This window comes from Protopterus annectens, chromosome 9.part0 (assembly GCF_019279795.1).
Source record: "Protopterus annectens isolate FY-2018-M chromosome 9.part0, PAN1.0, whole genome shotgun sequence".
In the NCBI taxonomy this organism is placed as follows: Eukaryota; Metazoa; Chordata; order Ceratodontiformes; family Protopteridae; genus Protopterus; species Protopterus annectens.
The window spans coordinates 408,161,948-408,181,999 of NC_056743.1; positions in this window are offsets into that span (position 1 = coordinate 408,161,948).

Here is a 20,052-nt window from a genome sequence, read left to right on the forward strand (position 1 = left end):
CTGAGTTACTAATTGCAGAGTATTATACAATAAATACTAGAACTTAACTTGTTTGGTTGTTTACCTTATATGGATGCTTTTTAATACTCGTTAAGTTAAAAAGCTTTATCAAAGTTGTCTGCTGTCTTGGGTCCAGTGTAGTTACTGAAGGCTTTCAAATATCCTAAAATGCTTTTTTCCTTTAATAATTCCACAATGTTCCCAACAGGTTGGTAATTTACAGCCTCATTCTTTCCCAACTGTTGTGAAAGTAAATTATATCTGCTCTGTCTTCAGGAATTTTCCCTTCCTTTCCTAGAACTTATTATAGTTGCATTTATCTTTGTTGACCAGGTTACTCCTTCTAAGCTAGCAGGCTCTTTTCAGGGGAGACAAGATCTGGCAATTTATAGTGACATGGGGAAATTGGTCCAGAACACTAGCAAAGTTCCCCTACTTTTATCAATAAGCTCCACGGGATCTCTTACATCCACTTGAGATACCTGCATCTCCCCTGAAAAGAGGTTGCTACCCTAGTAAGAGTAACCTGCTCTCAACAGTCACTGACGGACCTTCTACAGTCATAAAACAGTCACTTGACGGGCCTTCTACAGTTAGAAACCAGCTAGCTGAACTGGGAAGAATCCAGCTGCTACTTCCAAAAAGTCTGAAAACTTTCTTGTAGTGGACTCTTTTGTGAATATCTCAATGGGGGCACGATAAACTCAAAATTAGTGCTGTACATAACCACCACAGGTATCATTCAAAACACAAAGCTCATCCTTGATACAACAGCACCCATGATATCCAAGTATAGCTGACATTCTGGGTGATTTGAGCACTCATTTGTGACTTCCTACTATGAAGCTACTAAGAATATACTTTTTTGAAATATTCTCTTAGCCAGAAAAGTGACTTCAGCTACAAAACACAGTCCCAAATCTGGCAGACGCACCATATTCTAGGGTCTCATCACAAATAAACCACTGGAAATTTCATTGACGACAGCTGTTACCACTTTTTAACGAACTCCTACAACATGGTAACTACATTTTCTGCTAAGAGCTATAGAAATACCGGGCATACTAGCATTTCACTCAGCTTTTAGAAATAACTTGGAGTATCTCTAAATATGGTTGTCTTTTGTTTAAAGTAATAGGAAAGCACAACCGAACTAAAGACAGTTCTCCAGACCCACCAATGTCTAGATCCAGAAAAAGCAGCCAAAACATTGTAACCCCTGAACTCACAGGAGATGTGTGAAATCAAAGAATCCCACTAATCAGAAAAGATTTTTCTTGTTACTTGACCAATTAAAAAAACATTAGGATACAATGCCAAATACATAAAATCTGAACAAAGCAACTGTATGCCCCCCCCCCCCCCCAAAAAAAAAAAAATTCTGGAAACAAGTTAACAGCCTCACAGGAAATCACAACAGCACATGCTTAGAATCCCTTTACTCTTTGCCCAGAAATAGTGGGCCTCTTTACTACAATGATATTCATCAAGAATATTCTAGCATACACCAATCCGCAGAATCTACCAGCAGTGACACTATTCCCATCTGAATTCATTCTCCTCTTCTACTTCCGTTACATACAGAGGAAAGAAATCTTGTCTATCATCGCAGATGATTTGTTTGACACTCAGCACAGAGGATTAAAGCAATGAGCTGTTAATAAGTTACTTCCTATATCCAGAGTTTGATTCTGTCGGTCTTCATTTGCCTAACTGTGGGATCTGAGCAAGTCACTTCAGCAGGCAGTGCTCCTGGACTGAGTCAGGAAAAGGTCCATGTGAATCAGTGTTTTGTCCTGGTTAACAAATAGATTAGTAAAATAGTAAAACAAATTCTTAAGAAAAGTTTCTACAGAATGCCACAACAAGCTCAGATAAGTTTCACCCCTACTTTCTTTCACTGTGCAAAAAGTAAATCCTAATTCCCCTGCATATCCGTAATACATATTTTCCTCTACATCAATCACTTGGCCTCTTTGTTCTTCAAATGTTAGCCAAAATCTTTGGAAAAACTACTTCACATACAGATTACTTCATACACCCAGAACTGCTCTCTACTGTCCAGACTGCAGCAGGGTTTCTTGACAGCCATCCGACACCGATAATCAAAATTCTGTTAAACAGAGACAAAGGAAGTACTGCAGGAGAAGTTTTTATAGTCCTTACAAAGACCTCAGATCTTGTAGACCACAACCTGTTCTTTAATACCCTTCTAGCATCTAGGAATCAGTAACTAAACAAGTCACTGTCAAGGGCTTTTTGTTCCCAGGAGATACTTCCAATTTAGAATAGGGTCCTCCATCTCCAACCCCACTCCTTTACATCAAGTATCTCGAGGCTCCATTCACTCCTCTCTTCCTATTCACTCACTCTTCATTAATAAAATCCCATCCAACCTCCCCTTTTTACCAGTTGTTCTTTATGCTAATGATATGGAAATATTTGAGTCAAACTCCTGTCCTACAGTTAACAAAAAAAACTTCTTGAACAAGCCTCTCCAGTCGCATAGAGGGATAAAGCCCCAACTATGGTCCAGCCAACCTGGGTTTGATTAGCAGCACTGACAACTAACAGTGTAGCAAGGAAGGGATGGACACCCCCCTCCTGGGTGGGAGGATGCTCACTGATACACTCCTTAAGAGAAGGGGTGGTCCAACAGAGAGGAGTTGCCCTTAGATGCAATCACTGAGTATGGGGGTGGGGTGGGGAAAGGGAGTTGTTAATGCATAAACAGAAAAAAATACCCCCCAGACGGAAGCAGAGATGAGTCACACCCTGAGCCCCAGCACGGGTGGGGGTAGGGGATGGCTGGTAAGTAGGCATGGACATGGGGGGCAGGCCAGTATACATGACGACAGAGGGAATCCAAAAAAAAAAAAAACTCCTTGGCTCCTTTGGGCTAAACAAAATGCAATTAATACTGAAAAAAAATTGTTACACAAGAATAACTAGCCCTAGCCTCAGAAAAGTGCAACAAAAACTAATACAAATTACACAAACCTTTGCATACCTAGGGATCCAATTAGGGCATAAGCAGAATTTCTAACAGTACACTGAAGAAGCAAAATCCAAACTCTAAAAACAACAAACATGTTTTCTGATCCTGGACACATCACAACTTTTACCATCAGAAGACAGCATCCACGAATACTTCTAGCAGTGCTTGAATATGGTCTTCCCCCTCATAGCTGCTGTTTCAAGGAAAACCCTTTCATCCTTGTAAACAACTATAAAGTAGATGTTATTTTATGATGAGAGCATCACTGCTTTATTCAGGAAAAAAAGCTAAATGGTTTCCAGTCCAATAAACAGCTGATTGATCTGCTCCTAAGATCATTTCCTTTTAAACATCCCAAACTACATACAATTTCCATTCTTAACAGGTAGATTCATGGTCAGAAAATTATATTACTGTCTGAGATCCCTTTTCTCCAATGGTTTTTCCATTTCTACTCCATAAAAGAAACAAACCAGTAAAACTATGATCATTACTAGTGAATCACAAAATATGTGAGGCACTTGCATCAGCAGTTAGAAACTCTCTGCTACCCACTTTATGCATTGTCCTAGAAGAACTCCTATAGAGCTGCGAAATGCAGATGCTATTTTCATAATAACCCCCACCGCCAAATAATCAAACAAATGTAAACACTGCTCCATCCAATTACTGATCTCATAACAATCTGTTGAAATCTCATCTTCACCTGTATCCAACTCTCCATCCCTACCAGTTTCCACATTTCCTACTTGCTACTCTAAGTAGCTTCATCCCAGTGTATAAATGCCCAAACTTAAGTTCTCTACCATTCCAAGGGCACACTTTGTTCTCTGCTTTGGGATGTTAATAGCAGCTGCAGCCCAATTTCTAGGCACTTCCACACTACCAGAAAAATATTTTCTACCTTTAATCTCCTCAATCACTCTAAAATCAGTCGTGTCATTTTTCTACTGTTTTACTGTCTATTTCATGTTAGTTCTTCTGTTTTCTATGTACGTATATCTAGTACATTTCTGCATTTTCACACAAAATCCAATTATTTTTTCCTTTGTACTGGAAGCATATTGCATACATCTTTGCAATATTACACATATACCTGCCATTAATACTAAAATATATTCTCTATTTAATGAGCAGGTCAGGCAGGGTCTGAAAATGGTCTTTGAGGATAGCAACCTTCCCCAGTTAAACTGAAATAAATAAGTGATATTGTATTTCAAATTCCTACATAATCCACTTCAACTGTAACAGAAATACTTACCCCTTACAATTAGAAGCGCACAGCCCCAGGTAGCAGGATATGCAGGGGAATTAGGATTTACTTTTTACACAGTGAAAGAAAGTAGGGGTGAAACTTATCTGAGCCTGTTGTGGCATTCTGTAGAAACTTTTCTTAAGAATTTGTTTTACTATTTTATTAATCTATTTGTTAACCAGGACAAAACACTGATTCACATGGACCTTTTCAGCAGCTCCTTCACAATTGCTGGACAAGACTGGAGCAGTCTGCAAAAGACTCCTTTCAATAAATGACTCTCTTTCTCAGCAGGACAAATACTGCGGTCAACATACAGTTTATTTAAACAACCTCTTATAAAGCCAAAGCTCTTGGTTTCAGAGTCCAACTCTTCAAATAAAATAAATTATCTCACAGAAATGTGCAAAATGAGCGAGCCATTTACAACTTAAATCTGAAGATTTAAAGGCTCTGTTTCTGCTGATACAGGTATCACAAGTGAAACAGTTCTGCAAACCCTGATTACCCAAGAACAGTCAAATTAACATGGATTTTCCCATTCCTGTTCCTGTCAAGATATTATACTCTAATATAATATATATAATATAAGATATTATATATATTATTATATTATAAGATATTGGGCGGCGCAGTGGTGCAGTGGTTAATGCTGTCGCCTCACAGCAAGAGGTTCTCCGGTTCGATTTTCGGCTGGGGTGCCTTCTGTGTGGAGTTTGCATGTTCTCCCTGGGCCTCCGCTGAAAACAGGATCTGTGGAACCTTGTCGGACTTTCACGGTCAACAAATGTTAAATAAATAAAAAATAAATAAATAAATAAAAATACTCATTAATGCCAATAAACGGTTAGCACAAAATCTTACTTTGCAAGGCCCAGAGCTCATAGTCTCTCTCCAAAGTTTGTTCCCTTTCGCTGACCCAAATTTTCAGTCTGTTCATTTCCACAGGCCAGGTCTTCTGTTTTTGGAGATCAATATTTATTCCTTTATTTAAAATGGGCTTTGATGCTAGTTTGTCCAATCTGCAACCAGTTTCTTACATTCCCAATTCAGGAAAATTGCTTAAAAAAGGTTTGTTCAGCGCAAGTCTTCAAACATCCTGATTTCTTTGGGGTTATGACCCATAAAACCTCTGAAATGGGTTCCATACCCACATTGCCCATCACTCTCTCTACAATGAAATGCAGGAAAGACAGTTACTTGGGTCATCTGGAGACCAGAAGAAGACCTTTATCTCAGTGCCCAAATCCCTTCTGCTCATTGAGCCTGATTTTCATGATTCAGACTTATTAGTACAATGTTTTTTTTTTAACAACAGTATCCACACAAAAACTCTCCAGAACATTCTTTCATCAAAGTGGTACATCGTAAGGGTCTAACTTTGACCTTTTCCATTTTAATAAAATAATCTAAATTCAAGATATAGCTTGAAAACATTTTACCGTGTGCCAATAAGTGTGTTTTCCTCATATGCTGGAAGACCCAACATACTTCTTTGACTGTTCCACAAAGCATAAACTTAGTAGTGACTTCACAAAGAAAACAGAATTCTTTACAGAACATCTGTAGGAAGAAGCAAGGCACCTGCAAAGTGCTCTGCCCTCTCTTTTGCCACACAGGAAGTTGTCAGGAAGCTGTACAGTGTGGCACGTTCCTTGACACCATGCCTTCCTTATCCTTACTCTCTTTTGCCACACAGGAAGTTGTCAGGAAGCTGTACAGCGTGGCACGTTCCTTGACACCATGCCTTTCTTACCCTTACGCATTGACAAAGTGCAAGAAAATGTTTTTTTATAACAGGAGTATGATAAACACTTCTGAATGGTTTAAACTCAAATTAATCTTGGTAGGAGAGTGCTTACACCAAATATTAAACACGCATTCTATCTCAAAACCTGTAGAGCACTTTAATGCCCTGGGCAATTAGTTCTGCTTGATAACTCCCCTCTCCCACTGTCTATAAGTAAATAATCCCGTCAAGGTCACTTAATGACAGCATGTAAGCTGTCATTATTGTCTTTTTAAGGGCAGCAATGAGCCATTATGTATAAACTTAATAACTAAGTGCCAACTTTAGAAGAAAACAGTTTGACAGTTTGTAAACTGTACAACTTTTGACACCTAGGACAGCTGCCTCCTTCCTATGACACTGCTCCCTCCACTTGTTAACTCTAAATCTGTCTCATCTGTGTTATAAACCTCTTTAATAAAGCCTGTCAGTTTAAAGCAGAAGCATTAAGGAAAGCAGATCCCTACTCCAAAGTGCAGAGATGAGACTGTATCCCACTCTGTCTAGGTTCTGCTCTGTTCACTTGTACCCTCAACTATAAACTGGTTCCATTTTGAATAACACTCCTTTCTCAAACGGACCTCAGATGGGATTCAAAAACATGAGCTGCTCTGCTGTGTAAGCCTTGGTCTGTAAGTTGCATATCCCTCAACCTCCTAGTGCAAGAATTCTGGACTGAGTCATAAATAACAGGGGACAAGAGCTCAAACTCAGAATAGGTATTAAATATTGTTTTTATAGAAACTTCAGTCCTCAATGACTTGCCAGAAAGAGACAAATTGTATGAGAACACACCAACATTATGAGGTAAAAATCTGGACGTTCCATGAAATTCTGGCCTGTTGAGTTGTATGATAAGGAGTTAGGTGTGGAGTCTGCAAAGGTGTTTTTCAGAATGTTGCAGGCAGACCAAGTTTCAAAGATAGCAAACTGCAACCAAACGTAGCAGTGAAGTGAGGCCAAGAAACTGTGAGACTACAGACGAATTACAAGTGCAGGTGATAGGCACAGGGCAAAGGTTCATAAGTTCATAGGTGTGTACTACGCTATTGGCCCTGGAGGCCTTACAAGCCTATCCCATTACCCTGGCATCATGCTACCTGACCTTAGTTCCCCCCAATGCCTTTATCGGGAAGAGCCACTGGAGTGATCCCAGGGGTGAATTTTCTATTTCCCATCCACTCATCAAGATTTCTCTTGAAGAGGGCCAGTAAGGTGCTCTGTTTGACATGTATGGGGAAGTCTATTCCATAGCATGGGCAGTCTCTGGGTTATGAAGCTGTCCCTCCAGCACATTCTATTGATTGTGGTAATGAGGTTGAGGTCTATGGAGCATGTGGTGTGGAGGGATTGGGATTTCTTTAGATGTAGCATTTCTAACACAGCTGGGTCAGACAAGCAGAGATTGCCTCTAAGTAGGCGATATGAGACAGAGAATAGTTGGAGTTTTTTGAGTCTGTCCATATGGGACAAGTGTTTAAGGCCTAGGATCCTCTTTGTGAGGTACGTTTGTAGCCTCTCCAGTTGTTACAGGTGTCTAGTGAGGTACATGCCAAATGGGGCATTTTACTCGATGACTGGCCTAATGAGGGAAGAGTAGAGGGAGACAATGACCTCTTTCTTCCTGGATGCAAAACCCTTAGTAATAAGATGTGCCACATAGAAGGACTTTCTGACCACCGCGGCAATGTAGTGGTCAAAAGAGAGGTTGCTGTCAACCGGTGTTCCCAGATCTCTTATAATGCCTTCTGTGTTCAGTGGACTACCATCGTTGTGGTAATTCATGGGAACTGGGTTTTTCCCAAAGGGGATGACTGCACATTTTCTGGCCATGGTTCTGACACCAGTCATTGGTCTTAGTGAGGCCTTTCTGTAGGATGTCAACATCACTTGGGGAGTTAATAATGGCTCCCAACTTGCAATCGTCTGTGAACTTTGTCAGCCAGAGTCCCTTCGTGTTGGCCTGGACTTCTGAGAAGTAAATATCAAACAGGAGAGGATCCAGGACCGATCCCTGTGGGACTCCACTTGTGACTGGTCAGCAGTCTGACTTGGAGTCAGCTACTTTCACATTGTGGGTTCTATCTGTGAGCCAGTTTGCAACCCACCTAGTGATATAGGGGTTGATGCCAGGCTTAGTGAGGTTTTCTATGATTCCTGAGTGGGGAATGGTATCAAAGGCCTTGGCCAGATCAAGGTAGGCTGCATTAACCACCTTGCCTTCATCCACAGCTCTGGTGATTGACTCAAAGAAGTCAACCAAGTTGAGCAGGCATGATCTACCCTTCACAAAACCAAACTGTGTGGGAACCAGAGTTTGGAGATTTCCTATATCCTTGTTTATTAGGTCCACGATGATGCGTTCCATAGCTTTGCATATCAGACTTGTCAGGCTAATGGGGCAACAGTTCCTAGAGTCTGTAGTCACTCCTCCTTTGTGGGGAGGGATGACTGTAGCAGTGCGCCATTCAGTAGGGACAAAGCCTGAGGTGAGGCTGTGATTGAACAAAGCACACAGGTGAGGTGTCAGCTCATTCTGTAAATCATGTTGAACACAGCCAGGGATATTGTCAGATCCCATAGAAGCTGTATTCCTGGCCTTGGACAGTGCTGTTTTAACCTGTACAGCAGTAATACTGGGTGCCTGGCAATCTACTGCTATTGTGAGTGGTCCTTTGGGGGGGGTAAAGTTGGCACTGAATCTGTCGGCCAGTATATTGGCAATATCTGTTGGCTCTGTATAGGAGGTACCATTGTGTAGTAGCTCAGAGCAAATCTGGGTATTGCTGTGGAGATTGTTTACATAACTATAGAAGGCCTTGTGGTTGTCTTTACTATCTGCTGCAATTCTGTTTTCATAGCTAGCTTTAAAGGATTTGATGAGGGATCTCAACTTTTTGTTGAGGCTGATAAGGGAGTTTTTTCCAGTCTTGGGACTTCACCTTATTCCGCATCAGTTTCCTCCTTCTGTTGTAGAGTTTATTTATGGCAGGGGACCACCAGATTGGCTTCCTTTTTTTTTGGAGGAAAGCATATTGGTTCTATTGGGTATGGCATGATCCATGCATTTGTGTATGTGTTCGTACAGTGCATTGGTGTATGATTCGGCGGTCATGCAACTATTTGCATGGGTGCCGTGAAGTTAGCCACCTCTGTTTTTAGGAGGCCAAAGTTAGCTTTGGAGAAGGTTTTCATGGTGGTTACCTTTGCGGGGTGAGGGGGCTGTGGATATCCAAGGTGATTAGTTTGTGGTCAGACCTAACCAGGGAGGAGTTAACTATTGCTGTAGAGCAAGGGTTGCCTATGTTAGTAATGCCCAGGTCAAGGATGTTGCTACCTCTAGTGGGGGAAAGAACAAGCTGGTCCAGGGCATTGGAATTAATGAATTCCAGGAAACATTGGGCGAGTGTACTGGTACAGGAGTAGTATTCCCAGTTAATGGAGGGGTAGTTGAAGTTGCCCAGTATGAGAGCATTAGGTTGGAGCATAATATTCTGCAGGGTGCTTAGTAACGTGGAGTGTGAGTCTTGGGACATGGTTGGGGACCTATAACAGGCTACAACCTGAATCGTCTTACCCAGTGTTAGCTGCACCTGAAGTACCTCTGATTAAAAAAAAAAAAAAAAAAAAAAAAGGTCACACAAGCTGTACCAGAATGCATAAAGAATAGGAGTAGGAAATGAAGCACTTAAAAAAAAGCACCATATGAATTGGATCATATATAAATAATTGCCCACCTGTGACTGTCTCCAAAATGTGTTCTGAATGGATAAGTGTGGATACTAGCATAAATGAACCCACTGGGCTGGAATGATCTGTGAACTATGCAGTTGCAAGGCTACATACAGCAATTAAAACAGAGGACACATCCAGATTTTTGTCCAGACCAGAGATGTAGAAAGGCATTGAAATGTCTTCCTTGGCCAAAGCCAGAAGCACAAGGAAGGAACAGACTTGTGGAAAGTACAGATGGCATACCAACAACAAATACACGCATTACAAAATTAAATGTCCCTACCCCATGCATTATACCGTAATACATGCATGCAGTCCTAAAAGAACTCACAAATGCATATGTATAATTAGAAATTGTTTACTAATGAGAAACAATAATTTCAGAAACACACAAACCATAAAATAAGAGGAAAGAACACTTGTCTAAAATGTCTGTGTAAATCAATATTTTTGTTATGGGCAGGGCAATAAATTTGATACTTGGAAGTGATTACTTCATTCATATACTTTTGTTTAGTGTTGTTCAAAATCAGCCATGCATTTCATAACTTAAAGATCGTACTTTTCTAGTGCTTTTAGTGAAAAAAGTAAGGTATGATTATTAAGAAAAGAATTCCTCTGAGTTATCACACACTATACCACTGGTGTATCATTCCACCAAAAGTCTGTTCTGCATACCAAAAATGATGTCATCTACAAGCCAGACAATTTTGCTAAAGAGGCATTTAAGCATGTTTGTGTACGTCTTTTTATGGATAAAGAAAGTAACTGCTAAACATAGGTTTGTAGGTGATTACTGGACTAACGGCACAAGAGCCTTTACAAGCCAAGCCAATAATACTTGGGGTATGACAATATTGTATCTCAATTCCTCTCACACATCCCCAAGCCTTTCCAGTCATGTGCATCCCTAACTCAAGCTTAACTAACAGTATCCTACTTATTATATTTACCCTACTCACCCCCTCTTTCTTAGCTCCTCCGCCACCCCTTATTTATGCACTCGCCCACCAAACTACTCTTCTCCTACCATTACCTCTCACCTGTCCACTCCCTGACATAATTATTTTTCCCCTATAGCCCCATCTCTCTTTATTCATTCCATCTCTGCCATATATAAAATCAAACCTTTCCCTGTCTATACACTCCCACTCAAAACTAAAACAAACCACCACCTCCAAATAAACTACTTTACTTCCCATACATTACATCCTTAAATTTGTTGCTATCAAGTGACACTAAACTACTTTACTTCCCATACATTACTTCCTTAAATTTGTTGCTATCAAGTGACATCAAACTACTTTACTTCCCATACATTACTTCCTTAAATTTGTTGCTATCAAGTGACACTAAACTACTTTACTTCCCATACATTACTTCCTTAAATTTGTTGCTATCAAGTGACATCAAACTACTTTACTTCCCATACATTACTTCCTTAAATTTGTTGCTATCAAGTGACACTAAACTACTTTACTTCCCATACATTACTTCCTTAAATTTGTTGCTATCAAGTGACATCAAACTACTTTACTTCCCATACATTACTTCCTTAAATTTGTTGCTATCAAGTAACACTAAACTACTTTACTTCCCATACATTACTTCCTTAAATTTGATGCTATCAAGTGACATTAAACAACTTTACTTCCCATACATTACTTTTCTTAAATTTATCAAGTGACATACATCCAAACCTTAGGCCTATCCGTAGTTCCTCTCTCCCAGCTTATTCCTCTCACCTCCAAAACTCTACCACTAATACGCCTTCCCAGTCACAGTCTTCTACACCCACTAAACATCTTTCATTGCTATCTATGAACAGTCAAAGCATCTTAAAGAAAGTCTCTCTCTTCCATGCCTGGGTGTCCACACATACCACTTTTAGAAACCTGGCCTAAGCCGTATATATGTAACACTAAAATACTACTTCCACCTGGCTATAACAGCCTCCACTATGACCTCCTTAATAAGAAAGGTGGTGGTGTCGCAATTCTCTACTCTGAGCAGCTCACCCTTCGCCCTCTCTCAATTAGAACTTCAGATTTTCTCCCAGCTGAAATTCTCATAGCCAACTGTCAAATAAACACTCACAAGAAGCTAGCTATATCCCCCAGGCAATAATATCCCTGTTCTGGAAAACTTCCTCTCTTGGTACTCTCAAAACATTTCTCATGAAACCATTATTATGGGTGCTGTAAACATTGATTGGAATACCCTTGATACTGACTCTCCACATTCCTCAATTAACCTCTTTGGATTCTCCCAGCTAATCACTGACCCAACTAATTTTAACAAACACACCAACTTCAGCTCCACTCTTGACTGGGTCCTCACCTCCAATCCTAAGCTCTATCACAACCCTTCTACCCTGCCTGACACCCTCGGTGATCACCATCCCACCATCATTATTAGACATTCTCCCAAGCTACAAAATCCCCAGTTTTACAGACTGTCGAAAACTTTCCAGCTTTAACCCAGACACTTTTAACCATCTGCTCGCTTCAATTAACTGGTCCTTCCTCTACAACATCCCCCTAGAGGAGGCTGTCCTATCTTTTAACATCTTTGTAGAAATACTCAGCTCTTTAGCCCCCATTAGGAAACTTAGGAGCAAAACCCACTTTGCCACCTGGTTAACAAAAAACACTCAAAATCTTATGACCAAGAGAGACAGTGCATGGAAAAAAACAGAAGAAATCCAATTCCTCCACTGATCTTCAAACCTAAAGAGAATTCCGTAACTTAAGAAAAAGCCCACCCTTGATAAACAAAACTTTTTCCATAAGCCACTAGATAGGCCACATTCTAACCTCCATAAATTCTGGCAATCTGTAAACAAGCTGCTAAATCCTGGGTGCCCATCTCATGCCCTAATAGCTCTCCCACAGACACTGCTACTCTACTCAATACCTCCTTCACTGACTATATCTGTACCCTGGCCAAAAATGACACTACCCACAACCTGACCCCCCCCCCCCATCTCCAACCATTCTACTGTCTTTTCTCTTAAACCGGTCTCCACATCCTACAACAAGTCCTCTCTAAACTTAAAAATTGCTTTCCATCAGTTGACAATTTACCTCCTCAGTTCCTAAGAACAGCTGCTAATTCTATCACCTTCACCATCTCCATATTAATCAGTAGATCCATTATCAATAGATCCATTCTTGAAAATACTGTCCTTAATATCTGGAAAAAATGATATGTCATTCCCCTTCACAAAGGCAGTAATGCAACCGATCTGTCTAATTTTAGACCAATTGCTATCCTATCTCCCTTGTCAAAAATGTTGGAAAAATGCTTTCACAAACAGCTCATTAACCACCTCCTCCAAGAAAATCTCCTTACTCCCTCATGGTTTCCATCCAAAACACAGTATTGCTACTCCTCTCATATCTTTCATAAATACCATTGCACATTCCTGTGACAATAGGTTAGTCTCCTATTACTACATCGATCAAAACTAGCTTCTCTAAACCTATCCAGCTCGCCCCTATCCTGGTTCTCCAGCTACCTATCCAGCTCGCCCCTATCCTGGTTCTCCAGCTACCTCTCAAATAGACTCTGGACTGTAAAATGGCAATCTACCTTCTCCCCCTTCCTATCCGTTCAAACTGGGGTGCCCAAGACTATATCCTCAGACCCCTACTTTTCAATATCTTTATTAATTACCCCTACTCTTCTTGTCCACCCTCTACCATTATTCAATATCCTAATGATTCCACAATTATCTCTTGGTCTGACATTTCTCATCTTCATACCTTCACTCAGTTGAAAGATGGCTTACATCTAACCAAAAACTAAACTTCTCTTTTTCCTCCCTACAACCCTTCAGCATCATAAAGCTACCTTTTTTGTCTCCTCACTGGACAATACAGCCATCTCTACTGAACCCCACACAAAACTCCTTGGAGTTGCTATCAATGACCATCTAAAGTTTGGTCGCCACACTCAGCTATACATTAAAAAGACTAATCAAAAACTTGGACTCTTCTACAGACATAAAAAATTCCTCACTCAGTCCTCCAGACTTTCCTTTACTCAAGGCTTCCTACTCCCCACATTACTCTACGCAGCCCCTATACTCACAAAACTTCAATCTAATCTTCTGTCTAAACTAGAAAGTACCTATAACAAAACAGCAAGATTTGTTTCTAACCTTCCCTATCGCACTAATACTAATACTCTATTGTTACTCTGTCACAAATCCTTGGAACAAACTTTCAACACGTCAGATCTATCACTAACTCCATCTCCTTCAAAATATCACTAAAAGATACCTACCGTTAGGAGTGGTCATTTCTTTGCTATGAGCCAACATAAACTACCTTCCTGTCATCTTCTATCTCTGCCTGCTCCGCCCCCCCCAAGCTGCACCTTCTATAAAATGAACTTACTCATCAAACAGGACTGTTTGTCCCCCTAGCTTCCATTTTTCTAGCCTCTCATTCATTCCCTAAACTGCTGTCTCTCCTACTTAGTACCGGGGGGGGTTTGTCCTCTAACCCCCCCCCCTCAATTTCAGCTGTCTTACAAGCTTGGTTACAAATATCTACACTCTTTTATTTTCCTATTGCATTATGCAGTTTTTTCTGGCTGTCTTACCTTTAGCAAATTCAGACTATGTACATTTTAAATTTACCTTAATATTATTGTCTCGCAAAAAAAAAAGCAATCTACCTTTTTACTTTACTGTAAGCTATCTTATGTTCTTTGTACCATTCTTTTCTGTTATATACATTTTCAATTAATTACTATTTTTTGTAATGTTGGAGCTTTTCTCATTGGGTCTCCACTGAAAAAAGGTATCTACCCAGTCGGACCAACCCAGTTAACAAATGTCAAATAAATAAATAAAATTCCCTAGATATTGGACGGGGTAGTATCAGGGTAGTGGGTCTTTGGGTGTTGGAGCCCTGAGATATTTTACAGACTGCCTCAGTCCATAAGGAACATGGGTGGCGCATGAGAAGTGTAACTAATCACATTTTATTGCGGCCTGAGCAGGGCTTACAGAACTTCAGTTTATTCCAGCCATACATTCTCCCTTTTTGATCATCCCCCTATTCTATGCCACCTTCAGTGCCTCTGTGGACTGCCTCTTCAACACCCATTTTGAAAGTCTATATTCCATGAGTCCATAATCCTCTCAAAAAAAAAAAAAAAAAAAAAAAAAAGAAATAAAATTATTTTTTTAATCCATCCATCACCCCCTTTTTCACATGGGATTGGGGTGTCACATCAACAATAACCATTATCTAGAGCCACTGATCGTACCACCCAATAGCTAGCCCTGACACAGAAAAACTTTTAATGACAATTTATATATTTGTATTAAAAATTACTAACAATGATAGAAGTTTGCAGGATTTGAAAATCAATCTATTATAATAATTCAGTAACAAGGTGAAAACACAAGGCAGGACCACCAGGCTCAAAAAATCAGTTAAATTTATTGTATATTCAACGGATAAGTGCTTTCACATGTAAAAACATGCTTCATCAGATATCAAAAAACAGTCAATCAGCTTAATTTAAACAAATTTAAAATATTACTTCAGTAACCTAAAATAAAAGCTGCAGAAAGAGCTTCCGCAGTGACTTTCAGTTGAGTCACTGCAGGGTGCAAACGTGTTTTTTTACATTCCCCAAGTAGGACACTTTTTTTCAAAAGCATACATTTAGTTCTCAACGCTTATTATTTTCTAAGATAAGATTTCTCAGTACTTATTTTAGTTCAGCAAATGCTCATCTCTGTATCACCCATTAACTAGAATGTCACCCAAACAACCAGCAATACATGAAACACCGTGTAATAAACTTTTGATCATTGCGTGAAATACAGCTGGTATAGATGGCACTGCAAAAAGATAATTAAATGAAAACAATCCTTTATGAGCATTTATGCTGTACTATCTGTTAGACTGATCATCCAAAGCCCCTTGTTGATAAGAATGACTAATAGGTTCATAGGTTGGTACTAGGCTATTGGCCCTAGGGCATATACAAGCCTAGCCATAACAATTCCCTGGATATTTCTTCCTACAATATTTACTTCTCTGGACCCCTGTCTAGCAGGGTGAATGACATGATCCCCGGGGTGAATTTCCGATCTCCCATCCAATATAGGTTCATAGGTTGGTACTAGGCTATCGGCCCTAGGGCCTATACAAGCCTAGCCATAACAATTCCCTGGATATTTCTTCCCACACTTTCTTACTTAGAAAACTGCTCGACACCCTACCAACAATACAAACATGTCTTCCACGTTAGGCTGTAAAGATGCTGCTTGGATATCAATTAACTTCAAACCTACGATTTACTAGTTGCATCAGCTCTCAGTATCATAACAACATTGCATTCTAATGATTTTAAGTGGAGGTGCCAGAAGCTGCTGATGGCTGGGGTAGCACAAAGCAAAAGTGGCACTTTGTGATCTTAAAGGGCATTTTTTAGCAGTCTGCCAGCATAACAAAATCATTATCTATGACACAAGATGTATATCGTGTAACTATGAGTTACATTAGGAATGACTGCAAAGACATTTCACAGAAACATACAAATGAAGCTAATGTTGCTCCTGCATGGTATCTGATCCAGGTAGCATATATTCAAAAGTTAGAGAAAACAAGTGCAGCAGCACCGTAACACACTTATCTGTCCCACCCACACAGAGACCACCACAGAAGAACACTTCACTCATTCTGTTAAACACTGCAGACTTTAGAAAAAAGTCCAAATGAAGTGTATAGCAGCTTTCCACGGCTCTTTTGTGGTGACTGCTGAATGCTATTAGTGCTCCAGTGTGCTAGAGCTTAACAGTAGTAACAGGCACTTAACAGCTTGTTAAGAACCTTTATGATGTTAGAAAGGTGCTTAACAAGCATGCCTTTTCCCCAAATTCAGAGGATGATTATAGTGATCCATACACTACAAGTCATCTTTCAAAAATAAGACATAAAATTCAACACAGAACATTTATATCCTGGCAGAGTCCACAACTCAGGTTGTAGAAGTGGGGTTTGACATGGCTTACTTAGGACTTCTGCCCTGGACCCACCTGTTCTACAAACGGCCATGCTAAGTGTGCACAGAAGTTAATTATAGCTTGTATGTGTGTGTGGACGGTGGGGGCTGGGAATAGTGAGATTATTATTTTTAAATTCTCTCAATCAAACCTCAGAAGTGTGCACAGAATTCACTATAACTTCTTTGGTATTGGGGAAAGTGTGCTAATCATTCCTCTAATTTTCCACGCAATTAAACTTCAGAATTATGCACAGAAGGTCACTGCGGTTTTTGTGGGGCTGTGCCAGTGTAGTCATTGTTTCTTTAACATTTTACACAATCATACCTCACAAGTAAGAACACAATATCATTATAGCTAGTGTAGGGGAAGTGTATTGTCTAGGAGCAACAGGCTGGAATGCGTAACTGTGATAACTTTTCTTCTTGTTCTCCACAATTACATATCATACAGGTGGGTAACTTTTGGAGCTAGGGGAAAGATGCATATTGTAAATATATATCTGTGATCAGCAAGTTAAAACATGTCACTATATTCTGACTGTCATATGGATGCACAGATGGGGGAAGCTGTGTTTTAGGAGTGGGAAGAAGACGCAACCTGTATGATGTGCTGCACCTGTAACTTGAAATATACAATTCAGGCCATTTATTCATTCAAATAAAACTAAACAAAAAAAGCCACTGGCAGCCAATAAAACAGCCCAAGCTTTTAATAATTGTTAAACACTAAGCACTTTCACCCAATAACATCCTGGGCTTCCTCAGAGTGTGTAACTGCTAACAATCACCCCATTTAAATACACACTAATCACATGATCTTACAATTAAAGCATTAAAACAAAATCTCATAATAAAAACTTTTTCTTACAAGATTAAAATATATTGTTAAAGCACATTAAATAACGATGGAGAGCTGCTGCAAACTTACCATAGAAAAATATATACAAGTAAACATGAATAATAATTGCATTTACATAAATCACAATTACAGTGACTTCAGTTTCAAGACACTAATCACAGTGCAACGGTCATTAATGCCCGGCTTGTTGGTAACATTTAATCTAAGCTGCCATTCCAACTCAAGTCTCTCAACATTCATTTTTACATCACCTCCTCTCTGGGAAGGAATGACACAGTCTAAAATATAAATTTCCTAAAGTTTTCACAAACTGTACTGTGCATATTTACGGGAATTTTTTTTATTCTTGTTTTTTATGTCCCTTATGTGTTCGGCTATTCTTTCCTTTAATTTCCTAGTAGTCTTGCCTACATAGAAAGCTGAAAATGATGTACATGTTGCAATATAAACAAAGTACAGTTGTTCACTTACCATAAATGTAGATGTTCGAGTGTATTCACTGTTGCAGTCTTCACATTTGGGCTATCTGCTTGCAGTAGCCCTCAGGCGGCCTGAATATCAAAGTCTTGGGTCCTGCGTCAGATGCTGTCTCATCTTCCATGACGTCAGGTAGTCAGGGGTATAAAGCATGCAGCCAACGCCACTACATCAGTTTTTCTTGCCCCAGATGTCAGGTGCCCCCATAATGGGAAGCAATTGTATACAAGGTTACACCTCCAACAAAAAGCAAATACACCAGAAAGCTGAAAAACACTAAACAAGAAGAAAGGTATAGCCAAGAGAAGTCAGGGGGCTGGAGGGAGGGTAACCAGGACTGCAACAGTGAATACACTCAAACATCAACATTTATGGTAAGTGTACACAACTGTACTATGTTCTTCGTGTTTCATTGTTGCAGTCATTACATTTAGGTAGATTCCCAAAGCTTAGGTAGGGACGAGGAATTAGAGAGCATTAGGTCCAGCTATTAAGCCCCACAAGACTGCAGTGGCAAAACCAGCTCTGGATTTAGAAAACATAGGCAAGTGATAATGCTTGGTGAAGGTATGTACAGAGCTCCAGGTAACAGCTTCTAGGATGTCCTTTATATGGACACCTCTGAGAAAGGCTGTAGAGGTAGATGCAGCCCTGGTGGAATGTGATCTTATCCCCTGAGGGGTAGGTTTTCCATATTGCTTATAGCAGAAAAGAATGCAATGGCCTATCCACTTAGAAATGGTTTGCTTTGAAATGGCCTTCCCCTCTGCCCCTGCAGCAAAGACAACCAGAAGCTGTTCAATTTTTCTGACAGGCTTAGTCCTCTCCAAATAAAATCTTACTTGTTTGTGCATGTCCAAAGACTGCAGTATTCGTTCTCCTTTGTTCTGTGAATTAGGAAAAAAGGTACGCAAATGAATGGACTGATTAAGGGCCACAATGGATACCACCTTGGGCACAAAAGGATTGGTCCTGAGGGACACCCTGTCAGCATGGAAGATGATGAAGGGCTCCACTACCATGAGGGCCTGAAGTTCAGACACTCTTCTTGCTGAAGTGATGGTTAGAAGGAAAGCAGTTTTCCAAGAAAGGAATTTCAACTCTGCGGTTGCAGCTGTCTCACAAGGAGGTAGAGTGAGCTTTTCCAATAGAAAGTTAAGGTCCCAGGATGGAGTAGGGGCTCTCCTGGGTGCTCTTAAATTTTTGGCCTCTCTGAGGAATTGTTTCAGCAGGGGGTGAGAAAAGAGGTGTGGCTTAGTATTATAATGTGTTGAAATGGCTGAGGCATGAATTTTAATTGATGAGAAGGAAAGGCCCTTGTGGAGCAACTCTGTTAAGTATTGAAGAATATGCGGTAAGCTGGGCACGGTTGTACCCATCCTTTGAGTCTGGCTCCAGGAACAGTATCTTTTCCATTTTTCAGCATAGAATTTTCCAGTACTATGCCTCCTGGCCTCCAGAATGACATCTAGCACCTGCTTACTGAGGGATGTTATTGGACAGCTCAGGGAATTATCCAGGCTGCAAGGTTCAGGGTTTGAAGCTGGGGGTGCAGAACCTGGCCCTCCTGCTGGGACAGCAGGGATGGGATCTGAGGCAGGTGCCATGGATCCAGCAGTGACACACTGTGCAAGAAGGGGTACCAGTATTGCCGTGGCCAGTCTGGAGCAATCAGTATTGTCCTTGGTTTGTCTTGTTTGATCTTTAGCAGTACTTTTGAGAGGAGAGGCAGAGGGGGGAAAAGCAAAACTTGAGAGGCTTTCCCAGGTGAAGGACAGGGCATCCACTTTCCAAGCTTGGCTGTGGGAAGTCCTTGTGCAGAATTTGTCCAATTGGTAGTTCTGTGGGGAGGCAAACAGGTCTATCTCTGGGTTCCCTCACTTGTTTCTCAAAATGTTGAATAT